The 20,333-nt window shown below is 45.0% G+C and overlaps 1 long non-coding RNA gene across 1 annotated transcript; it reads left to right on the top strand.

Annotated features, from left to right (window-relative positions):
• Positions 1–8,445: 8,445 nt before the first annotated feature.
• Positions 8,446–20,071, top strand: LOC308188587. Its single transcript, XR_013945617.1, has 2 exons — positions 8,446–8,536; positions 18,335–20,071. It is a non-coding gene; the product is annotated as an uncharacterized lncRNA (long non-coding RNA).
• The last annotated feature ends 262 nt before the right edge of the window (positions 20,072–20,333 follow it).

Genomic DNA, 20,333 nt, shown 5'->3' with positions numbered 1-20,333 from the left:
TTGTAAGTTTGATTTTAACTCACTAGATTCATTACAAGCTCCCACTGAAAATAAAATAAAATAAAATAAAATAAAATAAAATAAAATAAAATAAAATAAAATAAAATAAAATAAAATAAAATAAAATAAAATAAAATAAAATAAAATAAAATAAAATAAAATAAAATAAAATAAAAGCAGGAGCACAGGTGTTAAATAGATCAAATAGCTTACATCTCCCAGGGATAGGACCTGTTCTTCTAGCTCAGAAATATCCAAATGGCTTGCCTGCATTTGTACACAGCATGGAGCACAGGGCACCGATCCTGCTAAATGTCACCTCGCAGTAAGCTGGTGTGACAGTCAGGGTACGCTGAGTTTGGGCCAACACAGAGCAACAACCTGGCGAGATATCAGCCATCGTCAGCAAGGAAGCCACTCTGAGGCATATGCTCATGAGCTGCACCTGAGCAAAGGCACTGTCTTTTTTCATCAGATGGCTCACAAATATCTCCGCGGACACTGCCTGCACGTGCCTGTGTCACACATACGTGCTTTCTTACTCTCCTCTTGCCTGTACCTGAAGTGAATAAAATCTCTCCCCTGCACAGGCTATCAGTTTTGAGATCTGTGTGCCAATAGAGATAGCCTTGAAAAAACTCAGGAAAGTCTCAGAATTTCCCTGTTGGTAATGGTGAGTTTTGCTACCTAAATCAAGAAGAAATCTTTCTGGGGATGCCAGACCACAGCAATTTCTGAACAGAAAACAAAAGCTATTTTCCTTGGCTGATCCCCAAATGACCTTGTTTCTCAGCCCCAAGGCTGATCACCTGGATCCTGCTCATGGGTGAAGATTCAGAAGAAATCATCTAGATAAGCTTAGAAATGGTGAAGTTTCTCCAGAAATGCCAGCAACCACCATGCCCAAGAGATGCATAGCTGGTATATAGATATTACAGTGTTGCAAGTTAGTCTGCATGTACTCCAAAAAGAAGAAACAGGCTGTAATCTCACCTATTAAGTTCTTATTATTATCAGGTTTGTATTCATTTTCATGGGGGGGTTCATCCCCATCTCAAGGAAGCCTTTTGCTAAAGAGCCAAACTTCAGGCCAAGAGAGGGGCTCGTAGGCTGGGAAGAGTTTCCCCCCACCAGCTCTTTACTACAAACAGGCAGTTCACTTTCCACCGATGCAGTCAACTAGATATCCAAAAATCGGATGTGTTTTACACTATTTGGATGCTGGATCCCCTTCCTGGTAATCTCACTCCAGCACCACTACATGGGCAAGGATCCCTGAAAATGGGGGATGGTGATCCCCACATGCCTGCGCTCCCCAGAGATAGACTAACACCCACCCCTCTGTGCCTTCTTACACACAGCACTGCTTCAGCTCATCTTTTCTCCACAGAGAGCTGCCTCACCCAATAAAATAATCAAAGTACCTGAAATCCACTGGGGTGTTTTCAGGGTTTTCTACAAAGCCTCCTGCAAGCCTGCAATTTCCCTGCTGTAAATAGACCTCTGACATTTTAGGCAGAGTCTCCTGGGAGCACTGTGGAGTTAACACAGAACAAAAGGACAACAAAGTGAATTTATGGCTTGGGAAATCTAAGCAAAAGCAAAGCAATGTCCTTTCTGGCCGGTCTTTCTCAGCCAGACTCCATTTTGTCCACTTGGAGGTTTCTTTGTTGGTTGTTTTTTATTTTATTTTTTTCCTCTCTTTGTTTTAAAATGCCAACACATTGACAGATGCTTCCCATATATTTCCATCCTATGGTGTTTTAAATCTTGCTGCTGAACCAGCTACAAGTCCTTCCAAGGGATTATTGCTTTCATTCTTACACCTGGGTCATCTGGAAATCTGAGGGGAGAAAGCAACTTTCTCTGCTGGCTCTGTGATTAAAATGATTTATCTTGCCACTTCTTGCAGTATAACAATGAGCAGAATGCCACCGCCCTGCATGGATGCAGGCTCCCACGCAAGATTGTGCTAATGGCTTCTTTTCCCCAAGCAGGAATGGTTTCAAAACCCCAGAGTTTTGTTCTGAGGATAAAAAAAAATAACTGATGCTCAAAGCCAAACTCAGATGGAAGCAGCACATAAGGAAGGAACCATGTTAAAAACTCAAAGCAAACTTATGCTCCCTTATTAGTCAGGTAGTGTAAAGCCAGTGCCCAGGATGATGACAGCAGGAACGTGTTCATTAACTGAAGGCACCACAGTTGCCTTCCCGTTGCTGAGCTCTGCAGTCGCATGAAGTTCTCACACCCAAAAACACCGCTCAGAGTCAATGCCGCTTCAGTAATATGGTTTAATCTAATCATTGTCTCATTTATCCTATTATAGCGTGGAGTTTTATCTTGCTTTTTACACTACTTTTTTTCTTTTTTTTTTCCCTTTTACAACAGAATTCAACCAAAAAAAAAAAAAAACTTAACTCTTGCTCTAAGCAATGATTGCATTGCTCACTGCAGTGGCAATGCTCACATGCCAGGTAAAAAATGACATGGAGAAATAAAATAAACCCGTGGTTTTTTTTTCTGAATGTTGTCTTTATCCTTTTCAAAACAAATATCTTACCTTGTGTTGCCCTGCATCTTAAATTACCACATTCAGAAAGTCCATTCAGTTTAGTGTTTGCCCCTGAGTGGAAGAAGAAAATGTACGCAATGCATCTGTGTCATCTTACATACCAAACACAGACTGGTCCAGGTTGACCCTACCTCTTGAAACATATCTCAACTGGTGAGGCAAAGTACTTATAAGGGATTAATAGTCTTTGGGGATGTTTGGGGCAGTCACACACCCTGAGCACTGCTGGGAACACCATGATGCATGATGCACACCCTACAAGTCCTTGCTTTTTGACTCTATGAGCAAACATGGAGCACCACTTACAACCTGTGACCCCACCTTAAATCCCTTCTTCACTCCCGCAATTTTTTCCCATTTCCCAAGAGTGAAAACTGTAGATACATAGGCCGGGGCATGGAGCTGGACAGCTAGCTGCCCCACTGTTGCCCTGTCTGCTCCTGCAGCTGACAGCACCAACCTCCTCAGCCAATTAAGAGAGAAAATAATGGAAACAGAGCTTTTCATCAGCAAAATGTTCGTTGCACAGGTTTTGCTACCTGAGACCAGCTCAGGAAGACCACAGCTCCCCCTCACCCCAGTCAAGAAGGACAGATAACTTCTCAAACTGGAAAAAGGTATCCAACCAACCAGGCAGGCCAGCTGCCTTTGCATTTTTTTTATCAGCCACCTGCTACATGACCCCAGTCCTGTACTGTGCACATGCGATGGGAGCAAAGAGATCTCCTTGCTATCTGTGTGAGACAATCGAGTCATTTAGCAGCAATTAGGCTCCCGACCAGCTTAAGTCATTTACAGTTATACAATGGTTCCTAACAGCTCCAGAGTCCCAAGACATTATTTGAGGGAGGTCATAAACCGGTCAGGGGTGTTGGCAGGACTGAAATGGAGCATGGAGCTCAATAAGGAAAATGAGGTGGCCCATAAGAAGGGTTAACCCTGAAGTGCCCCAGTGAGAACCTGTGCTCTACCATTTCGGGGACAGGTAAGAAGCAATACCACACTCATCACCCCTTTTCCAGAGTGAAGAATACAGTGTGAGCAGCCGACTAACTTTTCCAACTCCTCTTTCTGTGTCTATTCAAAAAGAAAGTTTGTCATCTTCCTTAATGAAGAAAGGGACAAATTTTTCAGTTCCCTAAGAAACAGCACTGCATAGTGCGTTCTTAGCATTTCTTGTAAGCATGATGGTATTTGTATGCATTTACCTGCTTGTTTTAAAACTATCAGGACACCAGGACTCCTACAGGTGCCGTGGCTGGCACTTAATCTCATGCATTAGGTAAAACTTCGGGCTCTCTAAACAGACCTTGCAAAGCCATGAGCTCCATTTTAGGTTCTCTAAACCGCCCCATAGATTCTCTCCTGAGTGCAGGGTGAGCTCATTTTCATAGGCTAAACTGACCTATGCAAATTGTTTCCTTGGGAATCCACCACAGAATGCCTTGCAAATGAGAGGTTTAGATATCTGCACTCACATCCATAACGCTCTTCTTGTTTTCTCTTTGTCAGTGTCGTGTCTCTCTGTTTCTGACATCCGCCATACTAGGAATTAAAGCCCCCCACAAACCATTACAACAGCATTGCTAGCCTGGCCCGTGTGGCTGATCTCCATCTGCAGGTTCTAATGTCCACAGCGATAAGAGCTATTGCTGAGCTGGTGAGGTTTGATCTCATGTACTATCAATCGTTCACTGGTTCATGGTGTCCTGAGGGGCAGAAAGGATGTGGATAAAATGCTACAACCTGTTATATCGCTTGAGTCACTGCTAAATTTGTTCTATAAACATTTGGCCCCAGTGCACGAGCCATCATGTTTGTGGTGGTTCCTCTTCTCTGCCAGTAAAGCTGCAGGAGCTGTTTTGTTCCAGTAGCTTCATGCAGCATTGCTTAGAGAGTTGTTCCATTCCCTAGGGAAATGTGACTACGTGGAGATGCTGGGGGAAATACAAAGTGACCTTGCTCATCTTTTTCTCCCAGGGTGCAGCCTCAGGCCATCCAGTTGCACTGGGAAATCTTATAGCCAGCTGGGAAGTTTTACTGAAGGAGTGTAAAGGCAGGTGTGAGGAAAAGAGGGCAAAAACACAGGCAGACAATGACTGTCAGAAGACAAATAGCTACGGGGATAAGCTGATCCCTGATGAATGCCAGCCAGACTCTCCATGCCCCTGCAAGAGCCCAGTTCTGTCAGCACTGGCCTGGTTTGGCCTGCTTGCACCTCTGCAGACAGGGCCGGGGACCTATGCCCAGGACACGTTCCTCGCTAGGCTTCCTGTGCCGCACCAGAAGCCCAGCTCATTGACCCCATTTCCCAGAAGGCAGAAGCCCTTGTCTTGTATGTTCTTTAGACGGCAGCCCCCCCAGAACAAGGCACGGAGGGTCTGCAGCAGGGAGTGGGGCATGTAATGGCGGGCAGCACGCTGAGGGAGGGCACAAGGGCCTCCCAGCAGCAGAAGGCTGGCTCGCCCTGCTCTCTGGGGAGCTGGCCTGGCAAGAGGAGGGGAAATGCTTTCAGTGGAAGGTGGGGGGAGCAAAGCAGGCAAAAGAAAGCGAAACTACCAATAAGTTAACTTCCTCCAGAACTAAAGCTTTCCCCAGTGCCTTAAAAATCACTTCCAAGCCAAATGAAAAAGGACAGCCTGGTCACAGGGAACGTTGGCAGGAAACCCCCGCCTGCTGCCAGCCTCCCCGGAGAAGAAGGGAGATGCTGTCCCAGCTCCTCTCTGACAGTTCTTGAAGAAGTGGCAATATCTTTTCAGATATGTCATTAATGGGGGCATGTTTGGGAGCACAGCCTTCATTTGCTGTAAGTAGTTTAGATTGCCAAGGTTAATGATGTTAAAAAAAAAAAGTTTCAAGAACCAAGAAATTCTGAAGTTTTCATGCTGCACATATCATAGATATCTCCATTCTGCTAGCCAGCTGAGAATTGCTCCCTGAAGAAATGGAGTCCTTTTTTATTGAGAGAAAGTACACTCTCTTTATTAGTAGCTCTCACACCTTCTAATCATTTGTTCTTTAAAAAAATAATTACGAAATGAAACATAGGGCAAAGTTATCTTCTTATCCGGTGAGCAACCTTATAACTTATTACCTGCTCCCATCATTAGGGCAAGGTTCAGATGGGATGTTAAGTAATGCAGCAGCAGAAGCAGAGCTGACAATGGCTGTGGGTTCCTACATGGTTCCTGTCTCAGGGCTTTGGGCTGGCACCACGCAGCAAAAGGGACCTGTCATTTTGGGTCAGCCCCGTGACAAGTGCTTCATGTGATTTCTGAGACCTTGATTTTATTTGCTTTCATTCTTCTGCTCCTTAAGCCCATAAGCAACAGAGGCACAAGGAGACAGGCTCAAGCTGTTAAGGGCTGAGCAAGCGTTTTCTGCTTTGTTGTGGTAAAGATATTTAGCAAAGTCATTGCCCAATTGAAAATGGCTCGTAAGCTGTAGTTGCTAGAAATTACTAATTGCTAGAAATAGCAGAAACAGTAGTATAAGCAATATACACATATATGCACATAAGCATTTTAATGATAACTTCTAAGTCTCCTTGGAGTGGCATTAAGTGCCAATAAAAATAGTGCCCAGTCCTGCTAGCAGCACCCATTTCCCTTCAGGTGACACCAGTACAATCTGCATTGAGCCATGGGTGCCATGTTTCACATAGAAAGTTGATTCCCTCCTCACAGGGCTGGACAGGCAGCACACAGAAATCTGGATTCTTGTTTCCTATTCAGTGACCTTTTTAGGCAGCCCTCACAACTACTCCACCGAATAACTTGACCTCTAGAAAGTGCACATGAAATGTAATAAAACTGAACAAGCCATGATCTCAAAAATACAAGCAGAGCAGATTGAGAACAGTTCTGGGCTTTCATTACCGGCACCATGTCAATAGGGGATTTGCTGTTTGTCATCGGAAACTGCCAGGAAACGTATTTAAATGCTGAACTTCTGAACTTCTCCTTTCACCTGTATTTGAACCCTGCTAAATGATTTTACAACTATTATTGCTTTATAACCCATGACTGTAAATTCTTCCATTAGATTTTATTACTTAAGGATAAAAATGTGTGCCTGGGGTTTGTATTTATATTTAATAATATGTGTATGCGCTCACACACAAAGTGACTGAGAGATAAGATAGAAGGGACGAACGGCTGTTTGCATCTGAGGATGGCGGCATCCCTCGCTGGGAGTCCATGTTGGGCTGTGGTGGGGAGATCTGACACACCAAACATGTAGTCACTTTGCCCAATGTCCCCCAGAGACCAGGAATTCTTCATGCTGGAAAAAAAAAAATATATATATAAATCAGTTTTGCTAGACTCAGGTAATAAGTTATGAATCTGCCCCCATAAAGCCTTTGGAATGTTTAAAACAATCACTTAAAACATGTGTCTCCTTTGGTTTTGTTCTCTGTTCTGAGGCTGTAGAACTAACGATTTCAAGCTTTCTTCCATCATCTGATGGGTTAGACTCTCTTCATTTTTTAACAAACCCTGAGATTATGCTATCTGTGCTAATAGCAGAACTTTAAAAACTCTCTCTCTGACAAGAAAAAAATAAAGAAAAGAAACAATCATTGTAAAACAACTGTGATAAAAATAATGGGAATTGATATCACTGTCCTCAGTGCCTGTGTCTTCCATATGCACTCACTGTCTCTCATGAAATGAACTTTGCAGGGGGAAAGCTGTGTTTCGTTCCGTTGGATTCTTTATTTCAGTTCATTTTTGTGGGTTGCTTCTAATTAGAAACATCAAGAAAAGGTGAAATTCTCTGGCAAGCTCTAGCTAGGGAGTCCTCAGGGTGCTGAAGTCCACGCAGGAATTTTCTTTCCCCTCTCCATCAGTTGGCAGTGAGTCAAAGCCTTGCCAGCTACAGATTGGAGCCCCAGGCAGGAGAAGTGAAGGCGCATGCCTGGAGCAAACTGCAGTGTTGCAGCCACACACGAAGGAGTATATGCACGGAAAACACAAGAGATGGACAGCCTGAGAGGCAGGCAGCCAGATGCACAGGAGGTTTAGCCTTTGTTCATCTGACAATGATTTTGCCACTGCTGGGACAAGACTGGCTTTGCCTCAGGTCAGTTTGACATCTTTCAAAGGCCTCTGACTTGCCTCCTTAAAGAAAAGCCTGTAGGGGCTCTAGCCAAAAATACCCACTTCCACTGACAGCACTGACTCTCCTCCAAAGGTCTTAAAAGAGCTCAGTTGGGAGGGAGGTCTAAAGAATAGAGAAGTTCAACTTCAGCCAGAAAAATAAGTAGTTGAGAAAGGGGAGGGAACAGGGTTTCTTTTTTTTTCCCCAGAATAGTTCTATCATTTCTGCCAACACTTCATTAAGATAAAATCAGGTTGAACGAAAGCAGAAGGGTTTCTGTATGAGGCTTCAAAGAGAAGAGCAACTCAGAGATTCAGAGAGACTAGGGAAACTCCACTCCCCACTAGACAAAAAGCACTTAAGAAAGGACATGGGTTTGGATGGACACCGAAAGTTTGGAGAGTGCTTCGGGGTATTTCAAATTCACAAGCATGCCTCTTGTTTCAGATAGAACTTGTATTTCACAGTTCGCTCCCTGTTTCTCCACCTCATCTGTCTCCATTACTCAATTGTTCCAAGTAAAACTCCAAAGGTTTTGCTCTGCAAAATGAAGAATTGGTTTGCTATATCCCAAAAGACAAGAAATGTGCACTGATGGCATTTTTAAAATGGTATTATCGTTCTGCTTTAACAAAGTTTAAGGCAATTAACTCCCTAAGAGCCTCAGGTGGCTGATTTCCTGATTACTCAGCCAGAGGGAATGTCATTGCAACTGCAGCAATTAATTAATTAACTCACACCAACTGATCGGAAGAGTCACTCCATTATAAAGCCCTTGCTTTGGTCTCCTGCTATTTTTTCTGACACTGCTGGGAGGTTGTTTTGAAGGATTTCCTGAGGTTCTGTTTCAGCCCAAAGGTAGGTTCCTTTTAATAGTCATAGCTAAAGCAATGCATCAACTTTTGACTTGCTCTAGGGTGAAAAAGACCTGGGCATATATATCTAGTGAGCACTAGCTATGTTCAGATAATGTGACTAAATACTTAGAAATCAGGAAAAGCCAAATGATCTTCTCCCCATCAGATAGCAGTGCAGGGAACAAAGCATGGCTATCAGGCTCGGGTCTGCTCCCAGAGGTGTTGCTTCCTGCAGCAAATGGTTTCATCTAGGACAGCAGGGTAGAAAGAGAGCTCAGAGCTCTCCATGCACCACTGGTGAGGTCTGGGGAGCATGAGGAGGCATGCTGAGCAGGTGTGCAAGTCTGGGCTCTGAAGACATCAGTTTTCCCCTGAGAATCAGCAGAAAGATCGGGGCCTTTGTCTCCAAGCCTCTTGCTTCTCCCCACTGAGCTCTGATAGCTCTTACGTTCTCTAGAAGTTATCTGAAATGCACAGGCACTTGTCTCCTGCCAAGAAATGGTTGTGTCAGGACTGTGTGCCATCATTCCTCTCTTTGTTCCTTTCCCACACTGATGGTGGATTTCAACTTTTGTGGGCTCTTCTCCAGCTGCTGTCAGGATTCTTTGTCTTTTAAGCAGATTTCTTTGTCTTTTCCCATGTGGAAAAGGACAGTGCTGAGAGCACAGGTGGCAGGGGTCTCCAGTCCCAATTCAAGTACTGTCCCAGAGATGTCACCACATATCCTTTGGTTCCTTCAAGGCTTTCAGGTTTATCAGGCTCTGTTAGTTTCTGACTGTGAAAAGCAAAAGTTGTGCAGCATATCCTACCACCTCTGTGCCCAAAGCCTAGTATGGGGTGCTCCTGGCACTTCTGTGCTATGCACAAACCATTGACCATTTGGTGCCAAACCAAGAAGTGCAGGCTGCCAAGCTGAGATGTCTCCAGGCTGGGCAAGGACTCTCAGTGACAAAAATACAGCAGACTTCTACTGGGATTTTGGTTTGGGATTTTGTTTGTTTTTGCAAGGAAGCAACCAAAAAAAAGTTCCCTTCTAAATTTTCTGTAGGCAGTTGTTCTTTGCTCAAGGGTGGCATGACTGGAGGGCGCATGGAGGCCCCCAACAATTCTCCTCTCCTGGTATGAGTCTGGTAGCTGAAGCTGGCCTCAGTGTCAGGCAGCAGAGCAGGCAGCCTCTGCAATCACTGCTTGCTACCTCCCCTTCTTCCTTTTGCAGTCTCATGCTTCTCTGCCATCCCCACACCCTTCTGATGATGGTGAAATACATGGACAGGGTTCATCATGCTCCCGTTCTTTTCAAGGCTATATCCTCCTGTGGTAGTGGATCGCCTGGCAGGGAGCACGGTCCTGGGCAATGACCCTAGCAAAGAGAAAATCCTGCCTGTTATATGCTTTTGTTTCTCTAGACAAAAAACACCAGTGGTACCTAGCGTATTACTGTGAGGCTGTCTGTTGGGGCTTTGACTGTCTATCAAGCAAACACCAAGGATCGTACTAAGGGCTTCACTATGTTTCATAGTCCAGAGGCAACCACATTCAGATCAGACAAAGTTTGCCTGGCACTCCTGTCCTGTCTGGTTAGTGTTTCTCCTAATAACCCTAGCTGTCCATCTCTAACGCTTCCTTACCATCTCTTGTGGCTTTGGCAGGGAATGCAGGAGGCCCATCCATCAGGGTGTGAATATTCCTTAAACACTCTGGAAAGCCAAACTGAGTAGGGTCCCTAAAGTTCTTGGAAACTGTGACCCTGCTGCTTCAGGAAAAATGACAAAAAGTCCCACAGGCAAGCGAAGGTGACAAGTTGGCTTAGATAAGAGGTGATTTAAGTTCTCCCACTGGCACAGCTGGGCATGCTTTTATGTTTTTGGGGAACAAAGGTTGCATCAAGTTTACAATTAGATTTGGAGGTGGGCACCCTTCCTCATAGCCCTGGCATTGCAGGTGTCCTGTCAGGAGGTATAGCAGAGCACAGAAGGGCTCCTTTCCAGCTTAGGGCTACCCACCTTTGGGAACAAACTACGTTGGGGGGGTGGTATGTACACTTTCAGGGTCTTAGACTATCTTAGACTAAAGTCAGGAGCTGGGAACCACCACTGAGTCTTAAAGTGTAGACAAAGCCTCAGTCCACCCGTGCTGCAGTTCTGTCCATAAATTAGGGACCTTGCTTTCTCCTTCTGTGCTGTACTGAAAAGATGTGTGAGTACGAAGGACTGAGCCAGTCATAAGGAAGATGCTTGAAGTAGACACCTAATGATGTCAGCCCCAGACTTCATACAGAATATTTGTGATCAGTCCTGTGTGATGCTACAGCTGTGGCCTTAATGATTCACAGCAAGGTTCAACCCAGGATGATTCTTTGCAATCCTGTAGAGCAGCATTAAGCTACTTGCAGCTGAAGTCTTCCTTTTAGGCAGCAACAGGGACTAGTCTTTTTAAATGTAATATGTCAGTGAGTGCTGAGCTTCTTACTCTTGACATGGATGTATTAGAATGAGTCTAGAGGGGGTCCACAAGAACTATTAGAGGGCTGGAGCACCTCTTCTGTGGTCAGGGAGTATACTGTTAGGACAGGGGGAATAACTTTAAACTAAAAAGGTAGACTTAGATTAGATATTTGGAAGAAATTCTTTTCTCTGAAGGTGGTGAAGCACAGGAACAGGCTGCCTAGAGAAGCTGTGGATGCCCCATCCCTGGAGGTGTTCAAGGCCAGGTTGGATGGGGCTTTGAGCAACCTGGGCTGGTGGGAGGTGTCCCTGCCTGTGGGAAGGGGGGGTGGAATTAGGTGGTTATTAAGATTCCTTCTAACCCAAGACATCCTGTGATTCTATGAGTCTATATTCCTATGACTGATCTGGTCCTGTGACATGTGAGGCAGTCTCAGTGTCAAGCACCACCCAAGGCTGTGCTATTACCAGTGATGGTCCCCCTTCTACAAGCCAGCTCAGGCTTCCCTCATTCCCTCCATCCTCAGTGGCCTGCATGGTCGCTAAGTCTACAAATTGGACCCTGTATATTTTCATGCCCAGTCCTCAGAAAAACACCTAGCCTCTGTGAATGAAGGTGACCTGCAGTACAAGAACAGCACATGAGCAATGCTTCTGTGGAGGCAGTGACGTGAGTGATCTGAAATAACGTCAGTTTGGGAATCCCCATCTCTGGCAGTGACCTGTTGTGTATGCATGGATGTGCATCTCTGCCTCTTTTGACACGGACTGTTGCTCTTAACCTCAAGTTCATGCTTTGTTGCTTTTAACCTCAAGCTCTTTAAGGTGAGGGCTGTTTCCAGCTTCAGGCTTGCAAAGCTCCCAATGCAACTTCATCTTGTCCAAAGCCTCCGAGCACTCTAATCTAAGCAATAATAATAATCTATTCATGGAACTGTATAAACATTAATCATTTTTCTCTGTCCTTTGCAGAAGAATGGTTGTTGGAGGAGGGTTACACCACCCACTTTGAGATAGGGTTATACTTCAGGATGCTATCACTATACTTAATTGATCATTTCTTTAGCAGTGAAAAAAAAAGTTCCTGCTCTTTTAATCTGTATTTGCTATACTTGCAAGCTGTTTGCTACATTGTCAAAAGCTATATTTAATTTTTATCTTTCTATATCATAATAGCACTTAAGGACTTCCATTACAGAGCAAGATTTGCTGTTCCATGAGTACAGAAGAAAAAGCAGTCTTTGCCCCAGAGAGAGATATAAATGGTTATAAAAACGGCGATAATTCATTCTTCTAACACTTTTGTGAAGTAAGCAAATACGATTATCATCCTTATTTTACAGATGGGGAAATATGTCACAGAAAGGTTAAGTGATTTATCTAGTACCTTGCAGCATGTCAGTATCAAGAAAAGACTAAAACACATGATCCAGAACCAGACACGGCTCTCTAGTCTGTATTGTGGGAAATTAGCAGCAAAAACAGAAACGGGGACCACAGTTTCTGACACTACTAGTTAAAAAATGTCCATCTATTTTTTGAGAGAGAGAACTGTAAAACAAGAATTTCCCAGGATTATTTTCATCTCTTGCCAATATTTCAAATCCCTGAACTAAGTAATTTTGAACTTCTAAAAACTTGTTTTCAAACAAATAAACCATGTCCCCGCAGTGTGCTGTTTATCTTCCATTCCTGTTTCACCCATATCAAATATTTAAAAATATTTACCTAAAATGGCAAAGGTTAACCCCCCAGGTATTTGTTTCCCATTGTTCCTGATGAGACCCCAACAGCCACACCTGCTCTGAGCTGCATTCTGGGATGTGTCTCCAGATGGGGCTGGCCAGAGTTGGTTCCTAAGGGACTTCCTCATGACGGGTGGGTTGTCCTGCATGGAGGGAAGAGAGACCCATTCCCACCACTTCTGCAGCAGTGCAGGTAGCCTGGGAGAGGGACAAGCTGGTGCTTTGCTCCTCCACTACCACCCCTGTGGTGGGACATCTTGGGGGTCCTGTTTGAGGTTTAGGATCGGTGTGTGGTCAGATCGAGACCTCAGCCTGCGGTGTGGTACCACCAGGCGGCGGACACTTTGTGCTTCCTTACTATTTGCAGTTTGGCTGTCATAGTTCATCTGGCATCATGACAGCAGATGCTTTCCTACGGCTTCAGGCTACAAAGAGATGTTTGTCTGTTTTCTGAAAAAACGATTAATATTTAACTTGCCCAAAGTAACATCCCATTCCAGATGGCAGATGTGAAACCTCGGGTGTAGCCACAGCAAGGCACTCCTCCCAGCCTGCTGGGAGAACCAGGGCAGGCGCTAGCCCTGAAGTGCTGGCATGCCCTTCCTCACGCTCACAGCTCCTATTCCAGCTGGAAAAGTTTCTTTGGGAAATGGTATCCAGAAAAGTCTCCTCTGTCACAACCCCCAAAGGGCATCATCGTTTATTCCCTCTTTACCTTTTCACCTCTGCTTGCCCTGTTTGTAATGTGGAGTTTATGATGTAATTATATCTCACACAGCTGAAATTGTCCCCTTATCACCAGACTGATTACACTTAACAAGGCATAAACTCCCTCTGTCGTTCTCTGCCAGGAGTCCAATTTTAAGCTCTAATTGTTTTATAGGCCTTTTGCACTCAGGAGAGTGGGGGGGGGGCAGGAAAGGAAAGAAAAATTGGTTGCCATTTACATATGTTGTGTAAGGCACATTTCTCACCCTCCCATCCACACGAATGCCTCTCGGGGACTGCCCAAATGACCAACAACCCTACAGTTTATATGCCTCAGTGCTTTCCTAATGACTGCGAGAAGCCTCGGCTCTTCTCCATCTCAAGTACAAACAATTTCTTAGAGGTGAACAGCAAAGGCCCCTTTCCAGGGCAAGAGATGTAGAGTTTCTGCTCAGGGTCAAGAGCAGCTGCCCAACAGCAGATGGGCTGGCAGCAAGAGGGAGAGCACCTAGCTCTGCTCAGACCTCTGGCTGTGAGACCAAAGCAAGGGCACTTTGTCCTGAGCCAAGGGAAGGCATGTACAGCCTTGTATAGGCCAGCCAGGACAATCTTAATGACTTATGGATCTCTACAAGAGTAGTCGTGGGATTCCACAAACAGCACCTGGGTTATTCACAGACAGCCCTGACATCTTTTCTGAGTGTTTTCCCTTTAACGTCTTTAATTGCTTCCCATTTTCCTCCCTGAAGAAAAAAAAAAAAAAGAAAAAAAAAGGACAAAGTGATACAGACACAAGGCATGCTTATTATTCTACTCCTTTGAAGGAACTTATAAGTATAAATGAAGTCTGGGCAGCCCTTTGGAAACACCTTGATTAAATGCGTTAACAAGTCATGGAAAAGTGCCATTGCTGTGCAGCCTTGCCTTGCAGAGGTGTTAAAATATGCTGACTCTCTGTCACTTGCTTATTCAGTTTGGGCCATGTTTAATTATGGCTTACATGTATTCCAGCAGCACCTATGAGCCAGTCAAGAAGCGGGTTGTTCTATTGCTAGGTGCTGTACAAATCCAAAGCAGCAGATAATTCATGCTGCATGTGCTTCACCCAGGGTCTTAGCAGGTACCACTTCTGCCTACAAATCCCAGTGGACCAGGCAGAAAAAGTGCCAGGCTAATAAGGAGAAATGCACACGCAGTCAGGGGGCAAGCTGGTTGTAGCAAATGTCAGATCAGCCTCACAGTATTGTTTTTATTGTTTCGTTCTGAGCAATAAATCCACGTGGATTTGTTGTTTCCAGGTGGAGAACTAAAAGGAAAGGGGCAACATAAGAAGATGGGACCTGAGGAAGGGAGGGAAGAAGATAGAAGTCGTCTATGGAGGCAATTTTCCCAGTGTTTAGGGCTTAGGATCACAGCCTGTGAAGCTGATCCTGATATTTTTTGATAGTAATATTCTGCTCCCTACCTGCATGCCCCTGTGGCAGGTTTTGTGAAGATTTCTAGGATAAGCTTTTGGTCTTTCAGTGCATGTACAGCACCTTGCACAGTAAGGGTCTCTGCTACCTGAGCAGAGGTACTGCTGTAATACAAGCAAATGGGAGGTGACCACTGCTAAGAGAAAGAACTCATTAAGGGAGGGCTAGGTGGCCCGTCAGAGCAGCGAGACCACCAGGAGTAAACTAGCAGCATGATCAGAGTAGAGAAGTCCCTGCTGATGTTTTTTTTCTATCTTATCTGGCCCTTCTCCAGTTCCTTTGGCTGCTAGAGCTGGTTTATTTTGCAATATCTTCTTTTTTTCTCCTTCATTCCCCAAGCTCACTTGGCCCTAGGGACGTTCAGTGCCCTATTTGCAGTCCAAGCAAATGGCCTTTCACAAAATCCAAGCCAGATGCCCAGCTGGTGAACAAATCACATAGCTCAATTGATTTCTGTGGCACTATGACAATTTATAGCAGCTGAAGCTCTGGTTCTGTAAAGTGCAGTGAGCCTGAAAGGGGAACTGGAAGGGCTGCATACACCACAGGTTAAGGATGTATATCAGTGCGTGGGAAATTGGGAAAGGTTTCAGAGAGAAATGCTGTGAAGCGAAGCTGAGGAGCACAAGCGGAGCAGGTGGGCTGCCAAGAGAGGAATACAGAGGAGCACCGTGGGTCAGGTGTAACGGGAAATGATTAAGCACGCCAGGGCATGCTGGCTTGCTTTCATGACACACTTGCTAACATGGTGATGATGGAGGAAAAAAAAATGCACTAGATGCAGTTCTGTCAACTTCATAAGGACAGCATTTTGTAGAGCATCTTGTGGATTATTACAGTGGCAAAATAAATTCAAGAGGGCACAGATATGGACATGATAGAGCATGAAGGCTCACTGCAGGCCATGCCTGCTTGTATGTGCCCACCAAGGAAAGCCTCAGGAGGGGTGTTGCAGGGAGCCTGCTATTGTTCTGTTGTTTATTCTGGTTCCATTCATAACTTCACAAATGATCTGGAACAGTTTGGAGGAATGAGTAGAGAGTATGTGGGAGCCTGCTTTCAGAGGCAGACAAGGAGGAGAAATAACAAACTGGGAGATGGAGAAACTGAAACAACAGGAAGAAATTACGCAAATGAAACATTCAGCTTGGCAAAAAAAAATGTGACCAAGGAGATCAGGAAGGGAGGCAGGAGGAAAATAACCTAAACCACAGGTGCTTAATGGCAAAGAGAGAGCTGTAACAATGGAAGATGACAAAGGGTCATAACAGAGGGCAAATTGCGTACAGCTTTGGCAAGGCAACGAAATGCCCTTCTCCATGCACAGAAGCACTATATACATTATACAGCAGCAAGCCCTGCTCTTCTTTCTCTATAGATGCCACACCTAAACTATTATTTTCAGTTCTGGGCACTTCAATACCCAAAAGCTATTGACAGAGCAATATATATTGATTACCAGAATGGAGACATCTAATTACAAGGAAAGGTGGAAAGAGCAAAGTATGTACCACTTCACTAAGCAATGTGTAAAAATAAATAGGATAATTGCTGACAGGTAGTCAGATATAAAGGAGGGACAGCGATATTACCGGAAGGAAGAGAAAGGTAATGATAATGTATTACTTTGTATAATAAGTTTCCCCCAGGGAAGGCAGTCAATCTTTGTGACGTCGCATATTGAAAGGTGCCATAAATCACCAAAAAATGTTTTGTAGGGAGCAGAAGTGTACCTGCTAGAATGGGAAAGCTTGTTATACCTCCTAGCTTCGTTGAAATCAGAGATGAACATCACCAAAGACTAGAATGGCCAGCCTTGCTGCAAGTCAGGATCAAGGCATTATTAGTAGGGTGGAAAAAAGCCAGCTCCAGTGACTAGGTGTGTTTGCAGGGGCTGTGCAAAACCATAGCGTGCGTAGTAGCTGTCTGTGGCCAGTAATCCTTTGTCCCAAAGCAACATGTCCTTATCAGGGAGTGTCATCCATCCACCCGCCTTGTTAAGCCACTACTGCACTGACACCACAAGGAGACATCTGGCTGAAGGAGGCTCAGCCACTCTCTGTGCCACTCCATGGATGGAGCCAGGGGCCTGATTCGCACCTTGTACCATGTCTGTGTAGGTTGGGTGGTGGTGGTGGTGAGTTTTTGTTTGTTTTGTTGTTTTTCACTTGAAGAACACCATCCATACTGCCTTCAAATGCTTCCCAGAAGGAGGTATGTCTTTATCCTCACCAGGTCGTGCTTCAAGTGGCTCTTCCAAGCCCTAAATCCAGGCTTGCCAGGCCCACCTCTTCTCTACCATCAGCCTTGCACCTATGAACTGGCTTTATTTCAGTGGCATTGCAATTTCTCAACCCGTAAATTAGAGGCGGAGAGGAAGGACAACCCATCTGAGTCTCAGTTACACGAGACAGTAGAGGGTTAAACCGAAAGTGGAGTGAATGAGAGCAGAATATGGCTTTATTCTTCCCTTGTGCCTCCTGCTCTCCTTTTCATTTTGCTATTACGAGAGGCCAGAAGGATAGAAAAGCCTATGTATTACTTCCACTTCAGTTGATATGATCTGCCCCCAAGGGCCTCCTCCCCTTTGTATTACCACAATTCCCAGGCCCTTCTTCCTCCACGCTCTTCTTTTCCATTATTCCCCAATTATTGTGTCTGATAAAAAATCAATTATTCCATTCAGTCTTCCCCAGACAGCTCCAATTCTGAAAGGAAAGGACATGCCTAACCTGCTACCAACCTGTGCTAAGCACTTCTGCTAAAAAGAAATCCTTTTAACCAATCCAGGAATCCGGAGCCAGATTCAGGCCCATCTGACGCACACGCAGACCTCCTCATTTCACAGGGAACTGTACATTTTTTATAGCAGGTAGGGTTATTTTTCAGAATGCAGTGATCTGAACTGTCATGCAGTAAATAGGAGTTACAGTTCCTTTTCTCTCAGTCTTTTCTTTGTCGTTCCCCCCCCTCTTTTTCTTTTTTGGTCACTGTCTGGAAGTCCAGTGGCAACAGGGTGCTCCAATACCATCAGAGGGGGAAATCAGCATTAACTTAGCATTAACTTTGACACTCCTAAGGCAGCTTTGATTTTCTGGAAGGAGAAAAAGATTCAGCCCCACTCTGCAAATAGAAGAGTGGGTACAGTGCACAATCCAATATGCAAAGACATGACCAGAGAAATGGAAGAAATTCCAGGGCCATTTCAAGGACATGTTGGCTCTTCAGTGGCTGGGGTCCATCTTTGATGCTGTCTTTAAAGAATACCTGGGGAAATAGCCAACATATCAGCAGCCATCATTGCAAATAAATAGGAAATTATTAGCATCTATCTGCAAAACACACGATGCACATCCATCTTGATTCTCCATAAAGCGCTAATAATTGCTTTGATTAAATCCTAAGGTCCCATTTCATCTTTTTTCAGTTGCACAGAAAACCTGGAGCACCAGAAGCTGTAAGATGCTTCGCAGCCCAGCTCTGCCTTCCCACAAAGCCTGCCCTGCACTCTGCCACCCACCAAGGCAAGCAACTTACATGACACAAATCCTTGACGTCACTGAAGAGGTCACCGGAGTATTTCAGATGCCTATTTTCTGTGTCATAGAGATGGAGGGACAGAGACCCCTACTTTCTGTGAATAAACTGATTAGTCAGCCTGCCTCACATGTGAACAAACACTGCTCGTAATTTTACATGTGTGCATTCCTGCACGAGTGTGCATTTACAAAGCCTGTGAGGGTCTGCTAAGGGACTGGGAGTCCTGCAAGAGAACAGCAGTCAGAAGATAAACCTCCTCAGCTTATCTCAGCAGGATTCTGGTCCATGCAGCTCCATCCTGTGTACGACACATGGCAGCTGCTGTGACAGTCAATGAGCAGCCCCTCCTGTTTTCCCACTGCTCTTCAGGCACCACACATCTTTTGTTTCATCACCCTTATAACCACGGCGCTGGCTTGGAGATGTCCTGGTCACAGAAGCAGCCAGGCTGTCCCCTCTCCAGGACACCATCTCAGGCTCGGTGTCACCTGCCAGATGGTACAACCGAAACCCTCTGGGGCAGCAGGCACATCTCTGTCGGGTTGGCTGGGAGACCTTGGGCCCAGGAGCCGCTGGGGGTGTTTGTGATTGTGAGCAGGAATGCAGCTGAAGTGCCAGATTTGCAGCTTAGCGGTAGGCTCAGGGACAAACATTTGGACTACAAAATTAATCTTTGCAAATTGCCAGGGAGAAAGACACGAAAGAGCCCCATCTACCTGCTGCTTTTTATCAGGGGTGTGAGTTTCACAAACCAGCAATCATTTGCAACCATAACCTAGGGGGAATATTTACTGGAGTCACAGCCTTCCATAAAGATTTTGGATTAAGAGACATGGATATTTGCAAATGCCATCTAATTTCAAAAGCTGCCAAAACATCAGCAGATGCATTAGTTAGGAAACTAAGTTTTCAAACAACTGCCCAGCATCTCCAACTTGTGCAGCTGGATTTTTCAGAAGATACAGCTCAAAGTGTGCAGCCATAGGCCTGACCTTGTAGGCTTTGCATTGTACGCTCACAATGGCCTTTAACTGGAAACATTTATTTTGTGAGGAAAAAAAAATATTTCACGGAGCTTAAGCAGACAAGCTGCAGCTGAACAGTCCCCCAGAAAGAGACATCATTACAATTATATTGTCAGCAGACCGTGATGGTACCTCAGGAGCTAAGGCTGCACATTGTGCTAGTGCTGCTTGGTCTACAACAAGACCAACCTTCTGGCTTCATTACTTCAGCTGTGTCCTACTGCCATCCCGGGGATTCTCCCTTGCTTATTTATGTTTGTGCCCTCTGGGTCACAAAGTCACGGCTGCTGCAGGTAGCAGAAAGGAGAGAGAGAAGGAAGACCAGCAGACCTGGGGAGATTGCAATCTGGAGTGAAAAAGAAATGAGTTCCATCTCAGATGAAAAATGCAAGTGAGATGTGGAGGGAGAGGGAAAAAAATAAAGAGAGATTTGCAACAGACGTTCAAAGGGAGGAAGGAAAAAATCAAAAAAAAATGTAGAACCGAAGGAGCCTTGGCAGTGACAGATAGTAAATTCATATGCAAGCAGGCCATGAAATATGACATGACAAAAAGCTGGAGGAACTTTGCCTCCACAGCCAGGCTATGTCTGCTGCAAAGGAGAGAAGTCACTGCTAGCACACACAGGCTCAATCCTCTCCTTCTCCAGCTGCCATTGCTAGTGCTGGCACCAGGACAGGGCTGGGCACCAGCTCTGGGCCAAATTGTGGTATCCACAGTGGGCAAGGCAGCCCTGCTTTGTCTGTGGCAGCCTATCTCATCTGGTAAAAGAAGACTTTTTAGGATGAGAGCATGAGCTAGACTGGGAGAAAGAAATTATATGGCTGGTTTGCAATAGCTGGTGAAGAGCAGCAGCTTACA

The sequence above is a fragment of the Anser brachyrhynchus genome, assembly GCF_964034855.1.
Source record: "Anser brachyrhynchus genome assembly, chromosome: 1".
Classification (NCBI taxonomy): Eukaryota; Metazoa; Chordata; class Aves; order Anseriformes; family Anatidae; genus Anser; species Anser brachyrhynchus.
Note: the sequence above shows the minus strand (reverse complement) of the source record. Positions and strands in the feature narration are given on the sequence as shown.